This window comes from Uranotaenia lowii, chromosome 3 (assembly GCF_029784155.1).
Source record: "Uranotaenia lowii strain MFRU-FL chromosome 3, ASM2978415v1, whole genome shotgun sequence".
Taxonomy (NCBI): Eukaryota; Metazoa; Arthropoda; class Insecta; order Diptera; family Culicidae; genus Uranotaenia; species Uranotaenia lowii.
The window spans coordinates 49,025,923-49,042,754 of record NC_073693.1 but is presented as its reverse complement, the minus strand read 5'-3'; positions in this window follow the sequence as shown (position 1 = coordinate 49,042,754).

Sequence of the window (16,832 nt, the reverse complement as noted above, 5' to 3'; positions counted from 1 at the left end):
AAAATTGTTAGTTAACTGCTTCAGTTCATTTTTAGAACCCGTGAAGTTGGTAGCGTTGTCACAATATATAACCGCACTTCTACCTCGTACCCCCGAAAATCTTCTTAAGGCAGCTATAAAAGCAGAACTGGTTAAGCTGCTCACCAACTCCAGGTGAATCGCTCTAGTACGTAGACAAACAAACAAGGCTACATACACTTTGAGTGTTTTTTGAGTTCTAACGAAGTTTTCTTTGGCCGTAAACGGTCCACCAAAATCAACACCGCATTCTTTAAAAGGTCTTCCAGGGTTCAAACGTACTTCTGGGATTTCTCCCATTATTTGCGAAACCGATTTTGGGTTTTGACGAAAGCAAGAGACACATTGGTGAACTATTTTTCGTATAAGGCTTCTTCCTTTAGGGATCCAGTACTTTAACCTTAACGAATAGAGAAGCGATTGAACACCCACATGAAGATTAACAATGTGGTAGTTACGAATTATTATAAGCGCCAGATTTGATTTGGTAGGTAAAATTATCGGATGCTGTTGATCGTATGAAACGCCAGCTGCTTGAATGCGACCTCCTACGCGCATCAATCCATCGCTGCCAATAAAGGGATTAAGAGTAAGTAAAGGGCTGCTACTTATAATAGGCTTGTTCGTAGTAAGACATGACAATTCCTCTCCGTAGTATCTCCATTGTGTTAAGAAAATAATCTTTCGGTGAGCACCTCGAATCTAAAATTTAAAATTACTATCATGGTCCGTTACAATTTGTTTCTTATTACTAACCTCTTCAAGAGATAGCTGACCGTTGATACGCTCGGCTTTTTTCGGTTGACAATTATGAACGAATCTCAGGCAGTAAGCTATTATTCTTTGAAGCTTGCTTACACTTGAAGTGTTTTCAATAACTTCAAGATGTGCATCAGCATTTTTTGTTTCCATTTCCTCAGTTGTTACCATGCTTACCACAGTTTCCGTGCATTCCGGTTGCCAAAGTCCGTTATGTTCTGTTAGAAAGGATGGACCGTGCCACCAATTGGTGCAAGTAAGAAGTTTCCGTGCCGATGTTCCTCTCGATATTAAATCCGCCGGATTATCTTTGGAACGCACATGGTGCCAGGATTTCATTTCCGTCTTTTCATGAATTACCTTAACTCGATTACTTATAAAGGCAGGTCTTATTTTGTTCGGGCTACGTATCCATTCAAGGGTTACCATGGAATCAGACCAATAATGAACTCCATCGATAGGAATTGACAAGGATTCGATGACCTTAGTCGTAAGCTCCACCATCAGGGAAGCTGCTCTCAATTCCATTCTAGGAATAGTCATATCATCTAAATTTCCACTTTCCCTTGTAGGTGTAACACGCGATTTTGCACAGAGCAAACTTACGCTGACTTTATCGTCTCCATTCACAGTACGAATGTAAACGGCAGCCCCGTAAGCACGTTTTGCAGCATCAGAAAACCCGTGAATTTCAACAATTTTACCTTGAGAGCGAACGTGTCTAGGAAACTCAATGCGCTCTAATTCTTTCAATTGGTTGCAAAAACGTTTCCATTCGCTAATTATGTGTACTGGTAGTTCATCGTCCCAATTAATTTTAACTGACCATATATCCTGCATTATTATCTTTCCCAGGATAACGATTGGACTGACGATTCCAAGAGGATCAAAGATTTTTTGAACCTCCGAGAGAATGTTGCGTTTTGTTGTACCGGCCTGCTGATCGATTTGGGTACCAAAACTAATGGAATCGCTGCCTGTGTTCCAAAGAATGCCTAATATTTTGGAAACTTCGTCTTCCCCGCTGTTTGAGACAATTGATTTCTCATTGGATTTCCATTTATGTAACTCAAATCCGGCACTCGTGAGGATAACTTCCAACTCTTGTTTAAGCCTCAACAATTTAACTTTGTCCTCATGACCAGTTACAACGTCATCCATATAAAAATCGTTCAATACAATTTTGCCTGCTTCCGGGTACCTCTGTTGAAACTCAATACCCAACTGGTGCAGACATCGAGCAGCGATGAAAGGAGCTGAACATGTTCCATATGTAACGGTGTTGAGCCGATATGTCTGAACTGCTTCCTCTGTAGAGAAACGCCATAAAATTAATTGAAAGTTGCGATCATCACTGTGCACCATTATTTGCCGAAACATCTTCTGAATGTCACCAGTGAGAACATATTTATGGCACCGAAACCTGAGCAATATATCAAAAATGTCTTTCTGTATCGTGGGTCCAGTAAGCAGAACGTCGTTGAGGGACAATCCACTAGATGTTGAGGCAGATCCATTGAACACTGTCCTCAATTTAGTGGAAGAGCTATCGGGTCTCAAAACTGGGTGATGAGGAAAATAAAAATGAGGTTGATCGAGGTTCAGATCATTGTTCGGAACCATTTCCATGTGACCCATTTCCAGGTAGTTGTACATAAATTCGTTGTATTGTTTGTGCAAGACTGGGTCTTTTTCAAAACGAAGTTCCAATTTAAGAAATCTATTCAACGCTAAGTTCCTGGACTCTCCTAACTGATTATAGTTGTCCTTAAGTGGAAGCCTTATGATGAATCTGCCTGTGTGGTCTCTGGTAGTAGTTTCTTGAAACAGTAGCTCCGATTTATTTTCTTCTTCACTCCATGTTCGTGATAGATAATTTTGCGTGCTCTCGTTAATGAATTGATTAATCTTGTTAGTTTCATTCATTTTCGTCACAGATCCACCCACAATCCATCCAAACTGGGTGTTTTGTAAGTGTGGTAAATGGGGGCTAATTTGATGACTTCCACTTTTCAAAATTTCCATTAACACTGTGACTCCTAACAACATGTCGACTGGTCTGGAAAGATGAAACTCCGGGTCTGCTAATGTTACATCAGGGATAAGCCAGTTATCAACATTGATATCAGTATTGGGCACTGGATCCGCTATGCAATCCGTAACTAGCATTGTAACAGTTCGTTGAAACACAGACGTTCTAGCTTTCACCTGTACCGTTACTTTCTCTCTGATTGTCTTGGTTAGGTTTCCAAAGCCTCTAACGTTGATACTAATAGATTGAGTGAGTAAACCGGCTCGTTTTACGAACGACTGTGTAACGAAGTTAGACTGAGATCCAGAATCCAGTAACACTCGACATGCCAAAAACCTTCCTTTTGATCGTACGAGAACCGACGCAGTTGGTATGAGGCAGAGGGCTGATTCAGAACACATGTTTCTCTTTTCTAAAATTTTTTATTCAAACAATTTAATGAAACATTTCTCTCTAATGTAAACAATTGTAATTTACTCACGTTTGATATTTGAATTTCCATTCGAATGACGGGTAGTATCCCGGTGCAATGATGTGTGATGCCGTCCTTTGCACTTTCTGCATAAGCCTCCTCGGCATTTTTCTGCTGTGTGATTAGATGAAAGACAATTGAAGCATAATCCGACTCGTTTGACTAACCGAAACTTTTCTTCAACAGATTTGGTCCTGTACTTGTCACAGACACCCACAAAATGGTAACCACTACATGCTGCACATTTGTTGTCCTGTGCCGATTTGACTACAAACGATCTTGTTTCCGGTTTTACGCGTTTCGGAGGAACATTCGAATGGTCAACGGTTGTCTTACGTTTGATTGGCATAGCATCAATCACTTGACAACGATCCAAAACGAAATTCTCAAGCTGTTCATATGTGGGTGGTGCAATGCCAGATGCAGCCGTTTCCCATTGTCGTCGTGTGGCTGAGTCTAGTTTGTTCGCTACCAAATGTATCAACATGGCATCCCACGTATGTACCGGTTGGGCTAAAGTTTCCAAACAGCGTAAATGTTTTCTGGCTCTATCGAAGAGCTCTCGGAGCCCAGACGCTGATTCAATATCCATGGGTTTCAGTTCGAATAATTCCCTGATATGTTGCTGTACTAATAGCTTCGGATTATTGTATCTACGGAACAGAAGGTCATAAGCTATTTGATAATTGCCTTCGGTAGTTGGTAGGGAATCGACTATTCCCAAGGCTGGCCCTCTGAGTGATACTTTTAAGTATTCAAATTTTTGAATAGTGGGCAACGTTCTATTGTGGATAAGCGAATTAAATTTATCCACCCATTCCAACCACTGGTCATTCGCTCCTGAAAATGTTGGCAAGTCGATTGTTGGTAATCTTACCGAATCCCGTTGGACTGAACTCGGTGCGGTTGCTTTCTGCATCGTAATAATTTTTTCGAGAGCTGCCAATCCGGCTATGTATTTCAATTCAATGCTATCTCTCGATGCCATCTCATCAGGAACAGACTGCTCCAAAGAACTTTGCAGGGCATCAAAAGTTCTATAGCATTGCTTCAGCATGTCGCGCCTTGTTTCTAGCATAACCACATCATTCTGGAATGTGTTGATGCTATCAATTATCTGAATGATCCTGTTCCCAGAATGATTACGCTTGACGATGAGCTTATTTATTTCAGGTGGGAGCACCTCTACCAAATCATCATCGACCATTTCCGCAAATATGTCCTCTCCATGTTCCTCAGAAGTCACCTGTGGCTCAGTATTGTCGGACATGACTGGAAATTATTCAAGAAAACATTAGCTTGTTTCGAAGAAAAAACGTAAATTATTCTTTCTTGCTCTGACGATCAATGATGAGAGATTCTGAACGGACGTGGCCATGCGGGTCGTCGGTTGCTAGGTAACGGAAATGCTTACTACGATTATGTCATGAATTTATTTTTCGTTCAAATTTAGCCGAGCAAGGCAATTCGTTAAGATGAATTTACGATGTGGTTAATTCATCTTCATTTCATTCCGCTTCGCCCAATGTAGGGCCAGTTGACGCCATATTGATGTAAATTGATTTCTTTTTGGTATCTATGAAAATTCATTCCCCCTTGCTCCGAAACGGCCATCTAACGCCATGTTGGAAAATGTGATTGTACATTGCAAAGCATTCCGAGCCGACCCAATATCAGCTTTGGTATTCGGATTTGAAAACCGTTCAACTTTAACCGACCCAATGTCGAGTTGTTTGCGGTTTATTACACTTTGACCCAATATCAAAGGTATTAATCTTCGACCCAATATCAAAGATTTGATTCTTTGACCCAATATCAAAGATTTGATTCTTTGACCCAATATCAAAGAGTTAAGGCAAAGTGTTTTATTCTTTGACCCAATGTCAAAGTTAACAGTAGTATTGAACCACAATATCCAGTTCTATTTCCATCATTGACCTAAAAGCTAATTGGAAAAAAAAAATAAATGTTAAAAATTTACCGAAAAATTGTATCCGGTTCGAAGGACCACTTTCTATGTTAACACTTGAACCGTCCACACTGGTCACTGGCTGTACAAGAAGTGAAGTTAGAAAGCAAACCGGATGTAAGACTGACTAAACAGTGTTGGCGTCATAGAATGAATAATTCGTTAAGCTACGTGGGTTAGGGTTACTATATGTATTTATTACAAAGTAAGAGTAAAACTGAACACTACACCTGTGCAAAAAATAATAGGTCTGATAGTGGTCTAGACTCAAGCTTTTCGATGGTCGAATTCTCACTTGCCCTCCTCTCTTGCAACAATTCAGCTCCGGGAATTGATGAAATCAAATTTAACTTGTTGAAAAACCTTCCGGATGCTGCAAAATTTCGCTTGTTAAATTTATTTAACCAATTCTTGGAGCATAACATTGTTCCCCAAGATTGGAGACAAGTGAGAGTCATTGCTATCCAAAAGCCCGGAAAACCAGCGTCTGATCCCAACTCTTACCGTCCAATAGCGATGTTGTCTTGTATACGCAAATTGATGGAGAAAATGATATTGTTTCGTTTGGACAAATGGGTAGAATCAAATGGTCTCCTTTCAGATACTCAATTTGGGTTTCGAAGGGGCAAAGGGACAAACGATTGCCTTGCTTTGCTGTCTTCAGAGATACAAATGGCGTACGCAAAACGTGAGCAAATGGCTTCAGTGTTTCTAGACATAAAGGGAGCTTTTGATGCAGTCTCAATAGAGGTTTTGTCAGACAAGTTGCACTCCCGGGGTCTGCCTCCTCTATTGAACAACATCTTATACAGCTTACTTTGTGAGAAACATTTGAACTTTGCTCACGAAGATTTTGCAGTTAGAAGAACATCTTACATGGGCCTCCCACAGGGTTCATGTTTGAGTCCACTTTTGTACAACTTTTATGTGAGTGACATCGACAGCTGTCTCTCTGAAGGCTGCACTCTAAGACAACTTGCAGATGACGGAGTAGTGTCTGTCACAGGATCTACTGAGTCTCATCTGCACAGGCCTTTACAAGATACTTTAGACAGATTGTCTTCCTGGGCTTTGGGGCTTGGGATTGAGTTTTCCCCTCAGAAAACGGAAATGGTTGTTTTCTCTAAGAAACGTAGACCTGCTCAACCTAAGCTTCAACTCCTAGGCAGAACGATCACTCAATCGAGGAGTTTCAAGTATCTTGGGGTTTGGTTTGATTCCAAGTGTACCTGGAGAGCCCACATTGAGTATCTGAAAGGAAAATGCCAACAAAGAATCAATTTTCTCCGATCAATTACTGGCACCTGGTGGGGAGCCCATCCAGAAGATCTTATCAAATTGTATCGAACAACTATTCTATCCGTTATGGAATATGGTAGCTTCTGTTTCCAGTCAGCTGCCAAAACTCACCTCATCAAACTAGAGCGTATCCAATACCGTTGTCTCCGTATCGCTTTGGGCTGTATGCCCTCAACACACAACATGAGTCTTGAAGTTTTGGCAGGAATACTCCCTTTGAAAGATCGATTCAATTTACTATCACTTCGGTTCCTCATCAGGTGTGAGGTCATGAACCCATTGGTGATTGTAAATTTCGAAAGGTTACTTGAGCAAAATGTTCAAACCAGATTTATGTCTATATACCATATCCTCATGTCAATGCAGGTAAACCCTTCTTCGTATTCTCCAACTCGTGTTTGTAGCCCAGATTACGATCATTCTTCTGTCCAGTTTGATTTGTCTATGCAGCAGGAAATTCGTGGAATCCCGGATCCGCATCGTCCTCTTCTGATTCCAAGAATTTTCGAAGCTAAATATAGACACGTCGATGCTGATAAAATGTACTTTACCGATGGATCACTTATAGAGGAAACAACAGGATTTGGAGTGTTCAACGAAATATCCAGCGCATCTCACAGTCTCCAGTCACCATGCTCTGTATATGTTGCAGAGTTAGCAGCTATTCACTGGGCTTTGAATAGTATCGCCACACGACCTATTGAACACTACTATATTGTAACTGATAGTCTCAGCTCTGTTGAAGCAATCCGCTCTATAAAACCAGGAAAATTCACGCCGTACTTCCTCGAAATGATACGAGATATATTGACCACTTTATCAAGACGTTGCTTTTCTATCACCTTTATCTGGGTCCCCTCACATTGCTCAATAGCAGGCAATGAGAGGGCAGATTCCCTTGCAAAAGTGGGTGCGATGGAAGGCAACATTTACCAGCGTGAAATCGTATTCAACGAATTTTACTTCTTGGCTCGAAGAAACTCTCTTGTCAACTGGCAGCGTAGATGGGACGAGGATGAGTTGGGTCGGTGGTTCCACTCGATTATCCCAAAGGTAAGCCTTAAACCCTGGTTTAATAGATTGAACCTGACTCGGGATTTTATTCGTATATTTTCCCGTCTCATGTCCAATCATTATTCCATGAATGCGGTACTCTATCGTTTAAATATTGCTGGCAGCAATTTATGCGGATGTGGTCTAGGTTACCATGACATCGAGCATATTGTTTGGTCGTGTGAGGACCACCTATTCGCCAGAGCGAACTTTATAGATTCCCTTCGGGCCCGAGGAAAACCACCCGACGTTCCAGTGAGGGATGTATTAGGTATGATGGACTTGGACTATATGTTCGAGATATACCTTTTCCTAAAAGCTATCGATCTTCGACTATAATTCTCTTTATTTTCATATTTCCCTTTCTATCTTTCTTTTTCTTCAAAAAAAAAAAAAAAAGTGAACTAGATCTAAGTACACAATTGTAATCAAACAAAACGAGTTTGGCTCCTTAAAGCCTAAAGGTATGAGCCGTTTCAAATAAATAATTTACAAAAAAAAAAAAAACAGTACGATCCCATTTTCTCCCCTTTCTTAGAAGAGAAAAAGAATTGGATTAGTGGTGTGACGATCTTATAGATTGCTTGATTTTGATTTTTTTTTTATTTTTCATGTAGGCAAAATTTTACAAAATATATACCCATTAACCTTTTCTTTAATCCTTTTTATGTTTATAAGATACAACATTTTTCGAGCAGAATTTTTTTTTCGCAATTTTTTTGTTCAGTGTTGAGAGTTGACTAGTATGCTCGTTTATGTTTTCGTGTAGATAATTATCGGGAAATGAACTGTTGTCAAATGTTAAGAATTTGAATAAATTTACTTTTAAATAACTTGGTCGGCATTCGACCAGACCACTTATAATTCAATTTTCAACTAAATATTAACCATTTTTTAATATAAACTCTTGAAATTCAATTAATTTTAGTTTAATAATTACAAAATGTGTTTAAACATTAATTCCTTTCTTTTTGTCATGGACTTCATTTGAATGATATGGATTTTTTTTAAACAGCACCGCCATGAGCTGAAACTCGGCTAAAGTGCGTATGCCATGGGCTAAACACAACTAATATTTCCAATCCGGCACTGCCATGAGCTGATACTCGGCTAAAGTGCGTATGTCATGAGCTAAACACAACTAATAATTCCATTTCGGCACTGCCATGAGCTGATACTCGGCTAAAGTGCGTATGTCATGGGCTAAACCCGACTATTATTTCCATTCCGGCACTGCCATGAGCTGAAACTCGGCTAATGTGCGTAAGTCATGGGCTAAACCCGACTATTATTTCCATTCCGGCACTGCCATGAGCTGAAACTCGGCTAATGTGCGTAATTCATGGGCTAAACCCGACTTATATTTCCATTCCGGCACTGCCATGAGCTGATACTCGGCTAAAGTGCGTAGGTCATGGGCTAAACCCGACTATTATTTCCATTCCGGCACTGCCATGAGCTAAAACTCGGCTAATGTGCGTGTGTCATGGGCTAAACCCAACTTTTTTTTTCTTTATTATTATTTTTTTTTAATCTTCGGCATTGCCATGAGCTGAACTCGGCTTATATGCTGTTTGTTTTTTAAAATAGATATTCAATTTTTAGTTTAAGTGTTGATGTCTTTTTTTGTGATGAGCAGTCTTTTCCGTTCTAAACATCACTGCATTATGTCAACCTGTTAAATATGAAAAAATACAGCAAGATTTTTTTTTTTTTAATTTTATCTTCAACCTTTTTTTTTGTTAAAAATTTGTTTTAATTTTCATGTAACATTTTTTTTTATTACTTTAATGTCATTCTTGATTTTAACTTTATTTTGATTTATTATATTTTACTTAATTTCCAATTTATTTTACTATATTACTTACTCATTTCCATTGCAATTCCATTTTAATTTATTTCAATTTAATTTTTGTTTTATTTTCATTTCTCTTTTAATTTAGTTTAATTTAACTTTTATTTTATTTTTTTTTTAAATTTTTTTTTTATTTAATTTTTATTTTATTTTATTTTATTGGTGTTTTATTTTTATTTTATTTCATTTTAATTTTATTTTCTTTTATTTTATTTTAATTTATTTTATTTTATTTTATTTTATTTTTATTTTATTTTATTTTTATTTTACTTTTATTTTATTTTATTTTATTTTTATAGTATTTTTATTTTATTTTTATTATTTTTATTTTATTTTTATTTTTATTTTATTTTTATTTTATTTTATTTTTATTTTATTTTTATTTTTATTTTTATTTTATTTTTATTTTATTTTATTTTTATTTTATTTTTATGTTATTTTTATTTTATTTTTATTTTATTTTTATTTTGTTTTTATTTTATTTTTATTTTATTTTTATTTTATTTTTATTTTATTTTTATTTTATTTTTATGTTATTTTTATTTTATTTTATTTTTATTTTATTTTTATTTTATTTTTATTTTATTTTTATTTTATTTTTATTTTATTTTTATTTTATTTTTATTTTATTTTTATTTTATTTTTATTTTATTTTTATTTTATTTTATTTTTATTTTATTTTTATTTTTATTTTAATTTTATTTTATTTTTATTTGATTTTATTTTTATTTTTTTTTGTCTATGTATTTTTTTTTTCTAGTTTTATTTATTTTTTTGTTTTTCCTTTTTTTTTATTATCTGCCAAATAAAACAAATATCATTATTCGATGAGTGTCATTCGCAATCATTGCAATGAAATATGCATGGGTAATACGTTACCCAGTTAGATGTTATAATGCATTAAAAGAAACGAATTAAGGTTTTATTTTCTTACCGTGTATTCAATGCCAACGGTTTATGCGCAGTGCGGATGGTCAATGAATAATTGACTATTGATGATGGGGCAAATTATCAGCCATGATTTAAATTGAACTTTCATTACTCACCTGTAACGCTATAAATGATACCACGGGACAGCGGTATTGCAAACGAAGGCTGCCCCCACTTACCAAACAACAAGCAAATCTTAAACGAATGATTTTCTCTACATATTTTAATTCTTTTCCTTTTCTCAATCACCCACAGCATCTCCCGCTCATTCACAGCAGCCGCCGCCCCTGAATAACAAGCTGAACACCTGGCAAGCTCCATCACTCCACTTTGTCACTGTAAATCTAAATACAGAATCAATTTTCAACCGATTGCCAAAATCCTGGCAAGGATCACCAATGTAAAATCCTCGACTGGTTCAGGCAATGTTCAATTGAATACCAACTTGTTGATCGGGTTGCACGCTTATCTTCCAAAAGTCTCATGATGGTTCAATTCAAACCATAGCTTCACTCATATTGTACTTCACTTACTTTCATCTTTATTATTAGTCAATATTCAGGATGCCACAGTTGGGATCACCACTGAAGGAGCCAATCAAAACAAAAATCAAGTTTGTTATACTTTTCTTACTTTTCTCTATTTCTAATTCTATTTTTTTCCCTATTATATATTTCGATCAAATTGAGCTTCGCTTTTATTTTCATGAAATATGAGCGAAGGCGGGGGGTCGGACCCGCCAGAGGTGGATGGTGAGCAAATCATCTATGAGGATGAGGAGCATCTGGAGGATTCAGCTGTAGCTGGTTCTTCGAATGCTCATCCTTCTCCGCCAGTTGATATTGCTACTCCATCTGCAGCTGCGGGAAAAACAACCCGACTCCGAGTTTATCCTGATAATTCATCCTCTTCTGGGCCGGGGGTGGTTTTCATCCGGCCCAAAACTAACGGAAAACCATTAAATTTAGTGCAGATCACGAAAGATCTGGCTAGGTGGCCCTCCGTTACCAGTGTTTCCAAAGTACGTCCGAACAAATTGCGCGTTGTTGTGGCCGACCGGAAGGCCGCAAACGGAATTCTTGCCAGTAATTTTTTTAATTTAGAGTATCAGCTCTATATTCCATCTCGAGACGTAGAGATCGAGGGTGTGATCACCGAATCGAGTTTGGAGGCTGAATACGTTAAGTCTCACGGCGTAGGTAAGTTCAAGAGCCTTGATTCGACTTCGGTCGGAATCTTGGATTGTCGCCAACTCATGACTGCCTCCGTCGTTGATGGCGTTACCAAGTATTCGCCTTCAGCCTCGATTCGGGTTACATTTGCAGGAACAGCCCTCCCTCATTACGTCTTGATTGACGGAATTTTAAGGCTTCCAGTACGCCTTTATGTGCCTCGCCCAATGCAATGCAAGAATTGCATCAAGTTGGGGCATACTGCTTCGCATTGCTGCAACAAGAAGCGATGCTTGCATTGTGGGGAGAATCATGGGGAAGGAGCATGCTCAGCAGTTGAGCAAAAATGCGTCTATTGCGGGGGCTCACCCCATGATATCTCCTCCTGCGAGGCATTTCAGGCAAGCTGGGATAAACAGAGGCGCTCTTTAAAAGAACGCTCCAAGCGTTCTTATGCCGCCATATTAAAGAGCGCCTCTCCACCGGTCCAACCTCAGACCTGTAACATTTTTTCTGTGCTGTCAGTTGACAATGAAGACACAGATACGGCTGATGAAGTTCAGCCAGTCTTCGTTGCAGGAGGCTCTCGGAAGCGTACAAAGGCGCCTTCTCCGAAAATACCAGCTAAAATAGCTACGGTTGTCTCTTCAAATAGAAACGAGAAAAAGTCGACTGCTGCTGAAAAGGAAAAACAAGTTCCTCCAGGCTTCCGCGGAAATGCACCACTGCAGAATAAACCAACAGCTGCGGGAGCTTCGCAAACCCAAACCCCAAACGTGATGCCAGAATCAACGACTCAGTCTGGGCTCTTTAAGTTGACTGACATTTTGAACTGATTTTTTTCGTGTTTTAATGTATCAGAACCCGTGAAAGACATTGTATTTGCAATGCTTCCTGTATTAAAGACATTTTTAAAGCAATTGATGCAAACTTGGCCCCTCCTTTCAGTGTTTGTATCTCTCGATGGCTAATTTACGCCGAGAGGTCGGAGATATCACTGTACTACAGTGGAATTGTCGTAGTCTTATTCCAAAATTGGATTCATTGAATTATTTACTTCATAAAACAAACTGTGATATCTTTGCATTGTCCGAAACTTGGCTATCTTCTCAATCTAACATCTCATTCCACAATTTTAATATTATCCGTCTGGATCGTAACGATTCTTATGGAGGGGTGCTTTTGGGGATCAATAAGTGCCACTCTTTTTATAGAATTCACCTTCCTTTATCAGGCGGAATTGAAGCTGTTGCATGTCATACAACAATAAGAGGTAAGGACTTATGTGTTGTCAGTTTGTACTGGCCTCAGAGAGTTGCAGTGGATCGAAATCACCTAGAGGACCTGTGCTCAGTGCTCCCTGAGCCAAGGTTGATCCTGGGTGACTTCAATTCACATGGAACTGTCTGGGGAGAACAAATTGACGATAGTCGTTCTACTCTTATCTATGACATTTGCGACAGTTTCAATTTAACAGTATTAAACACGGGTGAAAAAACACGGGTACCTAAACCTCCTGCAAGACAAAGTGCAATTGACCTCTCACTCTGCTCAAATTCACTATCATTTGATTGCCAGTGGAAGGTAGTCCATGATCCGAATGGTAGTGATCACTTACCTATCGAAATTACTATCACCAATGGGGTCAGCTCTTCGAACACAATAAATATGACATATGACCTTACAAGACACATCGACTGGAAAAAGTACTCGGACACAATTAAAACCGCCATCGACTCTATGCACGTTTTACCTCCTTTGGAGGAGTACCACTTTCTTTCTTGTCTGATACACGATAGTGCAGTTGACGCTCAAACAAAACCCATCCCAGAATCATCTATTCATCGAAGGCCTCCTAATCCATGGTGGGACCCTCAGTGTTCTAAGCTTTATAAGGACAAATCAACAGCATTTAAAGAATTTCGAAAACATGGAACTCTTGTCCATTTTGAAGCTTACGTTTCCCTTGAAAATCAGTTTAAAAAGTTAACCAAGGGGAAGAAAAAGGCGTATTGGAGGAATTTTGTTAGTGGGTTATCGCGTGAAACATCCTTAAGTACTTTGTGGAAAGTGGCACGAAGCATGCGTAATCGATCATCTACAAATGAAAGTGAGGAATATTCACATAGGTGGATATTTAAATTCGCACGGAAAGTCTGTCCAGATTCTACACCTGTGCAAAAAATAATCCGGAACGTGCCTCCTGATAGGTCTGATAGTGGTCTAGACTCAAGCTTTTCGATGGTCGAATTCTCACTTGCCCTCCTCTCTTGCAACAATTCAGCTCCGGGAATTGATAAAATCAAATTTAACTTGTTGAAAAACCTTCCGGATGCTGCAAAATTTCGCTTGTTAAATTTATTTAACCAATTCTTGGAGCATAACATTGTTCCCCAAGATTGGAGACAAGTGAGAGTCATTGCTATCCAAAAGCCCGGAAAACCAGCGTCTGATCCCAACTCTTACCGTCCAATAGCGATGTTGTCTTGTATACGCAAATTGATGGAGAAAATGATATTGTTTCGTTTGGACAAATGGGTAGAAACAAATGGTCTCCTTTCAGATACTCAATTTGGGTTTCGAAGGGGCAAAGGGACAAACGATTGCCTTGCTTTGCTGTCTTCAGAGATACAAATGGCGTACGCAAAACGTGAGCAAATGGCTTCAGTGTTTCTAGACATAAAGGGAGCTTTTGATGCAGTCTCAATAGAGGTTTTGTCAGACAAGTTGCACTCCCGGGGTCTGCCTCCTCTATTGAACAACATCTTATACAGCTTACTTTGTGAGAAACATTTGAACTTTGCTCACGGAGATTTTGCAGTTAGAAGAACATCTTACATGGGCCTCCCACAGGGTTCATGTTTGAGTCCACTTTTGTACAACTTTTATGTGAGTGACATCGACAGCTGTCTCTCTGAAGGCTGCACTCTAAGACAACTTGCAGATGACGGAGTAGTGTCTGTCACAGGATCTACTGAGTCTCATCTGCACAGGCCTTTACAAGATACTTTAGACAGATTGTCTTCCTGGGCTTTGGGGCTTGGGATTGAGTTTTCCCCTCAGAAAACGGAAATGGTTGTTTTCTCTAAGAAACGTAGACCTGCTCAACCTAAGCTTCAACTCCTAGGCAGAACGATCACTCAATCGAGGAGTTTCAAGTATCTTGGGGTTTGGTTTGATTCCAAGTGTACCTGGAGAGCCCACATTGAGTATCTGAAAGGAAAATGCCAACAAAGAATCAATTTTCTCCGATCAATTACTGGCACCTGGTGGGGAGCCCATCCAGAAGATCTTATCAAATTGTATCGAACAACTATTCTATCCGTTATGGAATATGGTAGCTTCTGTTTCCAGTCAGCTGCCAAAACTCACCTCATCAAACTAGAGCGTATCCAATACCGTTGTCTCCGTATCGCTTTGGGCTGTATGCCCTCAACACACAACATGAGTCTTGAAGTTTTGGCAGGAATACTCCCTTTGAAAGATCGATTCAATTTACTATCACTTCGGTTCCTCATCAGGTGTGAGGTCATGAACCCATTGGTGATTGTAAATTTCGAAAGGTTACTTGAGCAAAATGTTCAAACCAGATTTATGTCTATATACCATATCCTCATGTCAATGCAGGTAAACCCTTCTTCGTATTCTCCAACTCGTGTTTGTAGCCCAGACTACGATCATTCTTCTGTCCAGTTTGATTTGTCTATGCAGCAGGAAATTCGTGGAATCCCGGATCCGCATCGTCCTCTTCTGATTCCAAGAATTTTCGAAGCTAAATATAGACACGTCGATGCTGATAAAATGTACTTTACCGATGGATCACTTATAGAGGAAACAACAGGATTTGGAGTGTTCAACGAAATATCCAGCGCATCTCACAGTCTCCAGTCACCATGCTCTGTATATGTTGCAGAGTTAGCAGCTATTCACTGGGCTTTGAATAGTATCGCCACACGACCTATTGAACACTACTATATTATAACTGATAGTCTCAGCTCTGTTGAAGCAATCCGCTCTATAAAACCAGGAAAATTCACGCCGTACTTCCTCGAAATGATACGAGATATATTGACCACTTTATCAAGACGTTGCTTTTCTATCACCTTTATCTGGGTCCCCTCACATTGCTCAATAGCAGGCAATGAGAGGGCAGATTCCCTTGCAAAAGTGGGTGCGATGGAAGGCAACATTTACCAGCGTGAAATCGTATTCAACGAATTTTACTTCTTGGCTCGAAGAAACTCTCTTGTCAACTGGCAGCGTAGATGGGACGAGGATGAGTTGGGTCGGTGGTTCCACTCGATTATCCCAAAGGTAAGCCTTAAACCCTGGTTTAATAGATTGAACCTGACTCGGGATTTTATTCGTATATTTTCCCGTCTCATGTCCAATCATTATTCCATGAATGCGGTACTCTATCGTTTAAATATTGCTGGCAGCAATTTATGCGGATGTGGTCTAGGTTACCATGACATCGAGCATATTGTTTGGTCGTGTGAGGACCACCTATTCGCCAGAGCGAACTTTATAGATTCCCTTCGGGCCCGAGGAAAACCACCCGACGTTCCAGTGAGGGATGTATTAGGTATGATGGACTTGGACTATATGTTCGAGATATACCTTTTCCTAAAAGCTATCGATCTTCGACTATAATTCTCTTTATTTTCATATTTCCCTTTCTATCTTTCTTTTTCTTCAAAAAAAAAAAAAAAAGTGAACTAGATCTAAGTACACAATTGTAATCAAACAAAACGAGTTTGGCTCCTTAAAGCCTAAAGGTATGAGCCGTTTCAAATAAATAATTTACAAAAAAAAAAAAAAACCATGAAATTATACGGTAAAAAAATATTGAAAAACGATGAAAATTCATTGTAGGACAATAAATTCCACAGTTCCTATTAGAAAAACTGGAAGCTGAAATAACCATCAACATTATAGTTTTGTGTTTTTAAATGTATGGAAAAAAGATGATTTTTTCATGGTTAAGTTGCTTAACAACCCCCCTTTTTCATGGTTATTTTTGGCAAAACCACGAATTTCATTGTCGGAAACAATGAATTTGACTGTGAATTCAAGGTTTCAGAACCATGATATTCATAGTATAACCCTTAAAATCCATGGTAGAGTGAAAATGAAATTCATCGTTTTTTCACCTTACTTTTCTATTCGGGCAGTTATGAAGAATAATAAAAAACAATGACGAATTATCAAAATGTTTATAAATCACTCAGAAAATTATTTATTCAACACAATGAAGCTCACGTTTACTTAGT